Source organism: Sapajus apella, unplaced genomic scaffold (genome assembly GCF_009761245.1).
Source record: "Sapajus apella isolate SASKATOON/1434 unplaced genomic scaffold, GSC_monkey_1.0 scaffold32, whole genome shotgun sequence".
NCBI lineage: Eukaryota > Metazoa > Chordata > Mammalia > Primates > Cebidae > Sapajus > Sapajus apella.
The window spans coordinates 4,534,500-4,543,642 of record NW_022436972.1 but is presented as its reverse complement, the minus strand read 5'-3'; positions in this window follow the sequence as shown (position 1 = coordinate 4,543,642).

Below are 9,143 nucleotides of genomic sequence, written 5' to 3'. Positions count from 1 at the left end.
TAGAGACGGGGTTTCACCATGTTGACCAGGATGGTCTCGATCTCTTGACCTCGTGATCCACCCGCCTCGGCCTCCCAAAGTGCTGGGATTACAGGCTTGAGCCACCGCGCCCGGCCTATCCAGTTTTCAGCAACAACAGAGCCTACCTGTAGGTAAAAGGCATATTTTCTCCTATGAAGCCATGTAATGCAGAAGCGTTAGTTTTCTGGTTATCTGGCCAGTAAGAAATCTGGTCACCCCCTTGGTTATCAAACAGCTGGCTACTACTGCCTAGGCTAGCTATAACCTATAAAAATGTGGAAGGCGGTTCACTTCACTCAATGACAAGCTGCCCTTTTACCCTGAGGGTACCTCCCAAGCCTTAGCGAGCTGGCTTTGAAAGTCTTGCATGAGTGAGTGGCTGCCTGGCTGGGTGCAGCTGATGCTCCCATCCCTGATGATGGGTGTCCCCAGTGTCATCTTTATGTATAGAGAAAAGTGAGTTAGCACTTTGAGAAATCAGCTATGCACACAAAGAGCAAACCAGAACCCTCTCTGGTCCCAGCTGGCTCTGTTGGAGTGAGCTGAGCTTCCCGGAAGCCACACTTTGTGTGGGAATGCAAGCTGCAATTTGGTCAAAGGTACCTTGACAGTCTGAATAGGACTGCATTTAAGCCCTGCATTAAAACAATGGGGAGCCTGAGTCCAATATTTATTGGGTGTTTCCTATAAGATCTAGAGCGCAAAGGCTCTCTGGGGACCTCCTTCACAAATAGCACAGCACACATTCATCTGGCCACACTGGCACTTGTTAGCTCTCAGGCAGATTCAGATGGAGGGGTGGGGGGTGGAGTGTTCCCTCCAAGAATCCTGCTGGCCTTGAAAATCAAAGCTGCATGGTCAGATGCAGACAGGAAGAACAGGGCTAAGCCTCGGAAACCATTTAAATACTTTGAACAGAATGGCTCAATTGAGGACAAAAATATGCTTTTCTCTTAAACTGCAAACCTGGAATGTGTCCTCTGATGATTATAAGCAGAGTCCACACTCAAGTGATGAGAACCAGGCTCATGCTCTGCATATGGTGTCCAGGCTGCGGGGCAGCTGTGCCTTAATGAGATCCAGAAGCCTACCCGCTCCCCAGCAGCCCTTGGGAGCGAGGGCATCCAGCACAGTTCCCAAGGGCTCCCCGCCCTACTTGGCGGCTTGGCACCCCGCCCACCTGACCCCAGGGCTCTGCACAGATGCACCAGAGTCAGCCTGGTCCCCTGTACCTGGATGTTTCGGTTAGATGATGGAAAAGGGGTGTGGTGTGGCGTCAGAGCATCTGAACAGACAGAGCTTTTCCCAGGACCTCCTCCCTGGCTCAAACCGGGACCTGCCTGCATCCAAATCTCCTCTCTCTCTCTCATTACCACACTAACTGCATCTGCAAAATGCAGATACACTTCGCTGTTTTTGCACGTGGTAGAAATTACATCTTTTTTTTTTGAAATGTAATAAAGCCCAGTGATAACACAGCTACAATAATGTAAGATCAGATGGGTATAAATAAGGGAGATTGATGCCCTCTGCAGCAGATTTACCTGGTCATTCCATCCACCCCATTGTAACACAAGCCTACACCTTTTTGAGCCTGAATTTTTGAGGTCCTACTTAAGAGGTTATTGTATTTGCTAAGACCTTGAAGTGTGCATAGAAATATACAAAGCATGCACAGCCACTCTTCCCCTGCAGCCAGGGCCATGGTGGTGAGATGAAGCGCTGATGAGATGCTGCTGCTAAGGAGATTTCAGCCTTAAGGAGCTCAGATTTTGAATGCCGGCAGGTCCTTGTCACTAACTGGCAGTCCCCGAAGCACAGAGCGGTAGTGAAAGAGGGCACATGTGGCCCAGGTGATATCAGCCGCTTGTGAAGGTGGGGGCTAGAAAATGGCTTCATTGCCACCCACACCATATTCAGAGTGTGGGCCTGGTTCCCATGCTCTGGAGTGTCGATTCTGCCCGTAATCATCAGAGGGCACATTCCAGGTTCTTGGTTGATGAGCAAAGCATATTTATGACTACAATTGAGAAATGAAGACAGAACATTTGTTCTAATCTCCAGAGGACAGCAGACCCAGACCTTCCCTGTTGACAAGCTGCCTGTTCACATGCCTCTGGGAAGGGAAATGTGGCTGCTATTTAATTCTCCACCATGTTGTATTGGTAGATGTGCCAATGGCACCAGACCCAGCTGATCCCTGAATACACAACTGTATTTTCCAGCTGTGTCCCCCAGCACCATTATCACGGCCGTCGCTCCCGAGGGATGGAGTGTTCTTGAGCGGAGGACACCTTCTCATCACACCTTTGCTTTGTTGTCACTGCCAAATGGGAATGCTCTCAGCGCAGGGCTTGCTTCTTAGGGGCCTTGATGCAACTAGGGCATCGAGGAGCTGCGATTCCTGAACAAGAAAGAAATGCACCTTCCACAGCTTCAGCGCAACCAAGGGAGACATCAGCTAAAGAGGTGGATGAGAAGAAGGTACTGATTTTCCATATTTAATATTCCTCAGACTTTCCAGCAAAGCATCGCAGTAGAGATGAGGCCTGGCTGCTCTCTTAGAGGAAGTTTGCTCCACTGTCTGCAGTCCTGGTCTCCTTAGAGGGATAAGTCTCTCCAGACTTAATTCCAAAGCTGCTAAGGTCCTCCTCAGAGGGGCACCTCACAAACAGGTCAGCAGCCCTAATCCCGTTGTCACAAACAGAATTCCTGTGCATTTCTTTCTACCTTCTGGCTTCACCTACAGGGAGGGCATTCCAGAATAGACTAGAATGTTCCACAACTTTCTGGGAATTCTAGAATGCCTGTACCCTCCTACTGGGAAACCCAGCTTTCTGCTGCAGCACTCTTGCAGATTTCAGAATCCCCCACCTACAGGTTCTTCCCCCACTCGAACTGCACTGGAGTTCAGAGATGAGGTGTACTTTCCCCAGTCTGGGCGTCTGTGTTGCTTCACTACCCACGTTCTCCTGCTGCTCAGAATTTTCTGTCCTGTACCTCCTTCCCTCCAATTATCAATACAGTCCAAGTGGATGTGTGAGAGGCACACCTGGGAGTGTTGTAAGCAATTAGTGGCAAAGTCAGGCCTCCCTGGTTACCCAAGGCAGGTATTCTTCTCCTCTGGACCCTTGGCATTCGATGTAAAACGTGTTACGGCTCTTACTAGATGACATTGCAACGACTGGAAGCCCCTTCCCTAGAAAGTAATAACTATCATTTATCGAGCACTTCCTATGTGAAAGTGTTTAACATAGGCCGGGCGCGGTGGCTCATGCCTGTAATCCCAGCACTGTGGGAGGCCGAGGCGGGTGGATCACGAGGTCAAGAGATCGAGACCATCCTGGTCAACATGGTGAAACCCCGTCTCTACTAAAACTACAAAAAAAATTAGCTGGGCATGGTGGCGCGTGCCTGTAATCCCAGCTACTCAGGAGGTTGAGGCAGGAGAATTGCCTGAAGCCAGGAGGCGGAGGTTGCGGTGAGCCGAGATCGCACCATTGCACTCCAGCCTGGGTAGCAAGAGTGAAACTCCGTCTCAAACAAACAAACAAACAAAAAAAAAAAAAAAAAGAAAGAAAGTGTTTAGCATACATTATTTACAATCCCATGAGATAGTCATTCCTTGTCCCCTGCAACAGGTAAAGAAGAGGCTCAAACAATATATGTTAACATCAAGGTGCTACAGCCTAGTAGAGAAATCAAGCTTTGGCTGGGCAGGCCTGGTTCCAAAGCGGACCTTGTCTTTCCGGTTTGCCCTGTCACTCAGCGTCCTGGCAGCCCGTAGCTCCAGGCTGAGCATTTCCTCTGTGTCCTGAGGTTTTGCCCCAGGGCGTGAGACTCTCAGTGTTAAAACAAGAACAGCGTGTCACTCCTCACGGGAACAGGGACACCTGGACGTTAAGGCAGGCCTGAGGCTTAGAATGTGGGTGCCAGGCTGCGTGGAGGAAGGAGGAAGAACACGCCTTGTAGACCAGGACGGCTGTAGGATAGGGATTCCTGCCCCAGGGAAGGATGGACAGCACAAGGTGAAGAAGGGATTGTCCTTTGTCGTACACTTTGAGCATAAATACTGAGATCACCCTTTTCAGCGGATCCCAGCTTTAGCCTCCAGGCCAGAGCACAGCCCTGATCATTTGCACGGTGTAGACAGGACTTGCTAGTGGGCTGGGTTTGTCAAGTATGAGAGAAATCGTCCTGAGTTTTTCTTCTTTTTTAACGAATCCAAGAAATATAAAGCTAGCTAAATTTTTAAAAACTATTCACGGCTCCTTGGACTTGTATTCCTCCAATGCTTCTCTCTGAGAAGGCTTCAGGGCCCACCTCCCCCAAAACATAACCGGAAGTCCTTAGGGTGATCGCCCCACCATAAAAGTGTTTTGCAGTTTCTCTTATGCCTCTGCATGTGCTGTGGCCGCTGCCCGGCCCAAACCTCCCCTCCCACCCACTCCCTACTCATCGTCATGGTCCTGGTCCCCGCGGTGGCTGCTGGGCTGCTCACTCACGGCCTTCCTGCTCACCGCTTCCCTGTAGGGGTGAGGTGGGCTTTCTCTCTCCGTGTGGTAGATGTGTGCTTAGCTCACCCTGCACGCTGGGAGCCCTGCCAGGAGAGGGCCAGTGACTGTTACTGCCGAGGTCCCAGTAGCCACGACAGAGTTTGGCATGCAGATGCTCAAGAAATGTTCGTTTCGAGGAAACAGAAATAGACCTATTTGGGGCATGCTGGTAATGGAAATATCCCAGCTTGAAAGATGTTCAGCTCCAGCCGGCACCCACAGGTGACTCGAGGCTTCCAGACGTTGAGTTTCCCGACAGCTTCTAGCTGGGGCGACTGGGTTCCCAGCTGTTGTGGAGGCTGCCCCTCAGCTGCCATGGGAACCAGCCACTCACAGAGCACCCTTCACTGGGGCCGTGAGCCCTTGCTCCCTGCTGCTGGAGCCTGGACACAGGCTGCTGTGGGAACTGCCCAGGGGCCAGCCCCTCTTCCAGCCCACCCTTCAGGGTGCCTGGGGCCACAAGATGGGGGCTGGACTTCTGGGGGATGGGGCCACCCTGCCTACAGTTGCTTTCATGGAGAAATGCACCCAAGTTCAAAAGCCACCAGCCAGCAAACGAACTACATCCAGGAAAGGAAGTGGCTTCGTTCTCAGCAGCCAGTGTGAGACGCGCAAGAACGAAGAAGCAGGCCAGATGGAAAAATGGAAGAGGAATCCGTTTTCCTTTGTCCTCAGAGTGTGTGCTGGGTTCGAGGGAAGATCCGATTCTGGGAAAGGGACACTCGGGGACTTTGTCAGACTTGCCAGTAGTGGGTTCTGGCAGTGGGTTCTTGCCAGTTGGCTTGGAGAGGCAATCAGTGTGGTAGTTCACAGATGAGGAAACTGAAGCTCAGAGAAGTTAAACAAATCCACGTCCCTACCTTCTTCCTGGGCCTGCAGTGTCTGCTCTTCCTTGCAACTAGTAGTGACCATGTGACCAGCCAATGCAGCACAGCCAGTGACAAAGGGATGCACACCACTTCCGGTCCTGTCCTTCAAAGTCCCCCATGCATGCCACCAAGCTCTTATCTTCTTCTGGTGATGGCCCTGGGGTGACTTTGGAAGTGACCTGACGAAGACAGCAGAACCTCCACCAGTCTGAGTCCATGGGTGGCTGTGCTGAGGAGGACTGCCCCACCAACCTCTTCCTCTGCCAGGACTGTGATCTGAACAAGAAGAAACTGCCACTGTGATTATACATGTTGTTGAGGTGTACTTGTTCCCACAATTAGCCTTCCCTAACTGTTACGTGAGGACCGTCCTGTCTAGCTTCAGCTTCCCTGTGCCACATTTCAGAGGTCAGCCTGGTTGCAGGGCAACTGATGGCATGTGAGGTATCTTGGCTAATGTTGGGCTGGTCCAGAGATGCTGCATCAGAGCTGCTTTGTTCATCATGACAGCTGCTTCCAGTGTTCTGGAGGGCTTCCAAGAAATCAGCTCCAAGACAGAATCTTTCATATGACATGTTCTCAGGGAGATTATGGATTTGCTGCATGGTGTCTGGTACTTGAAAGGTGTTCTGTGAATACGGATGGATGGATGGATGGATGGATGGATGGATGGATGGATGGATAATGGATGGATGGATGGATGGATGGGTATGTGGATGGATGGGTATGTGGATAGATGGGTGAGTGGAAGGATGGATGGGTGGATGGATGGGTGGGTGGATGGGTGAGTGGATAGATAGGTGAGTAGATGAATGGGTGGGTGGATAGATGGGTAGACAGGGAGGTGGATGGTGGCTGGATGGATGGCTTCTACTCTAAGGCAGGGGAAGGAGAGAACGCCCTAACGTGGACATAGGAGTCTTGTTGAGACACTAAATGAATAGGCAAGGAGAGAGGGCTGCTCACTCCAGTGACAACCCCCTCTTGCTATGTGTCGGTAAACCCCACTTGCCAGAGAAGAGCAGGAGACCAGACATGGGCAGGCCTGGGAGACAGCAAACGCGTGGTGTAAGTGGCCCCTGCTGCTGGGAATGCCTCTCCCCTACCCCCAGCCAGGGCTTCATTGTCATCTTAGCAAATAAAAATACAGGGTGCCCAGTTAAACTCAAATTTCAGATAAACACAAGCATCTGCCCATGCAATATCGAGGACATTTTAATACTAAAAAATTACTTATCTTGTACGTGAAATTCAGATTAACTGGGTGTCTCGTGTTTGATCTGACAACCCTAAGCCAGGCTGTCCAGCAAGCGACCGTGTATGGACAAAAGGGGGAGACAGTGGCATGGGCTGGCTGAAGGCCACTGTTTCAGGGACTCAAGCCCTCCTGGCAGGGGCAGTTTGCCTCTTCTGAATATCCACGAGGCAGGAGACCACTAGCCGCTTCATCTGGCCTCTTTCCTGCATCATGGGAAGTATTCTAAGCATGGAAATGGCAGGTCTATAAATAGTGGTGTAAATAAGAGCAGAAAAAAAAATATATATATATATACCTTTGACCTTCAGTCCACTGGATACAAAAAGGAAATCCATCCAACCCAGCAACTATTTATTAAATGTGAAACACACCATTTTATTCGTAATAGGAGTTACAGAATGGGAGTACAGGGGACCTTTCTTTTCTCACCCTAGGAAAAATGTCTATGCGCTTGTGTTCAAGAGCCTTAAAACAAACATCATTCACGTGCGGCTTCTATCACTGTCAAAAAGCTGACACACGGTGGCCAGCACGGATGCTTGGTCAGGCTTTGTACAGACTCTGCTCTTCTTTCCCTAGATTCAACACAATTTTCACTTATTTTCTTGATGGTTCTAGGAGTCACAGGAGGAAATTCTGGAAGTTAAGGGGATCTCGCCTCACCTTTTCCTCCTGCACTAATCACATCACAAGTTTACACAAAAACCTTCATATGAGAAAAAAGGCAAGGGTGCTAAAGGGATGAGCCAGTCCCTTCCCGGGTTGGGAGGACTGACTGGTCACCCAGCCCCTTGCCGCGGCTGGTGCTGTGACACCCATGTTCATAATGAGACTGAGAGCTGTACCCAACCAGCACATCGTGGCAGAACCTCTGCTACCATCACCCCCATTCTCATGGGGTTACTTGTCACTGTCTCCCACTGGCTGCCCTATTTTTTTTTTTTTTGAGATGGAGTTTCAGTCTTGTCACCCAGGCTGGTGGCACAATCTTGGCTCACTGCAACCTCCGCTTCCTGGGTTCACGAGATTCTCCTGCCTCAGTCTCCCCAGTAGCTGAGATTGCAGATGCCCCCAGCACACCCAGCTGATTTTATATTTTTGGTAGAGTTGGGATTTCACCATGTTGGCCAGGCCAGTCTCGAATTCTTGATTTCAAGTGATCCACCTGCCTCGGCCTCTCAAAGCTCTGGGATTACAGGTGTGAGCCACAGTGCCCGGCCAGACAGCTCTATTTTTATCCTTGCCTGTCTGTAGTCCTGGTCCCACCCAGAAGCTGGAGACATCCCTGTGACACTGTAAGGAGTTTACTCCGTGTCGATGGCGAGACACAGATGGACTTACACGTGTAGAACCTTGCTCCACCGCAGCGCAGAGACAGTGCGAGCATGAGTGTGGAAAGCAGATCAGTTATGGCGCTGGTTCTGCCCCTTAGTGGACATTTGTCAATATCTGGGGGCATTTTGGTTGTTGCAACTCAGGATTGGAGAATGGTCCTGGCATGTAGTGAGGGAGCCCAGAGATGCTGCTGAACAGCTTAAAATGCACAGGACAGCCCACCACAACGAAGGATTATCTGGCCCCAAATATCAATTGTGCTGAGGCCAAGAAACCCTGAGCTAGGGGATTACTGTGGTAATCTAGGCGAGAGGTTACTCACTAAATAGCAACTGAGCACCTACTGTGTGCCGAGAGCTGAGGACACAGCAATGAGCAAAACAAAGCCCTCTGCCCTCATGGAGTTTCATGCTGCAGTGATGGTGGAAGCTAGAACGGTGCTGGGGCAGTGGGGGTGCTAAGAATGGTCTTAAAAATACTTTTGAAGGTAAAACTGACAGGATTTGCTAAGAATGGAATGTGCAGTGTGAGAGAAGAGGCATGAACCACCAACCAGGGTTCATCCTGAGCAATTGGAACAGAGTTACCGTTTACTGAGATGGGCCTGCTAAGGGAGAAAGTGAGTGTGTGGATGAAGAATCAGAGGTATTGTTTGGACACATAAAATAGGGATGAGGGCAATGTGGTATTTTAGTTGGGAGGTTAAAAAAGGGATCTCCTTTGGAGGAGACAAATTTTAGAAATTATCGAGTGAGGCCGGGTGTGGCGCCTCACGCCTCTAATCCCAGCACTGTGGGAGGCCGAGGCGGGCGGATCACGAGGTCAAGAGATCAAGACCATCCTGGCCAACATGGTGAAACCCCATTTCTACTAAAAAATACAAAAATTAGCTGGGGGTGGTGGCGTGCACCTGTAGTCCCAGCTACTGGGGAGGCTGAGGCAGGAGAATTGCTTGAACCCGGGAGGCGGAGGTTGCAGTGAGCCAAGATCGCGCCACTGCACTCCAGCCTGGCGCCTGGAGACAAAGCGAGACTCTGTCTCAAAAAAAAAAAAAAGAAAGGAAAGAAAAGAAAGAAGGAAGGAAGGAAGGAAGGAAGGAAGGAA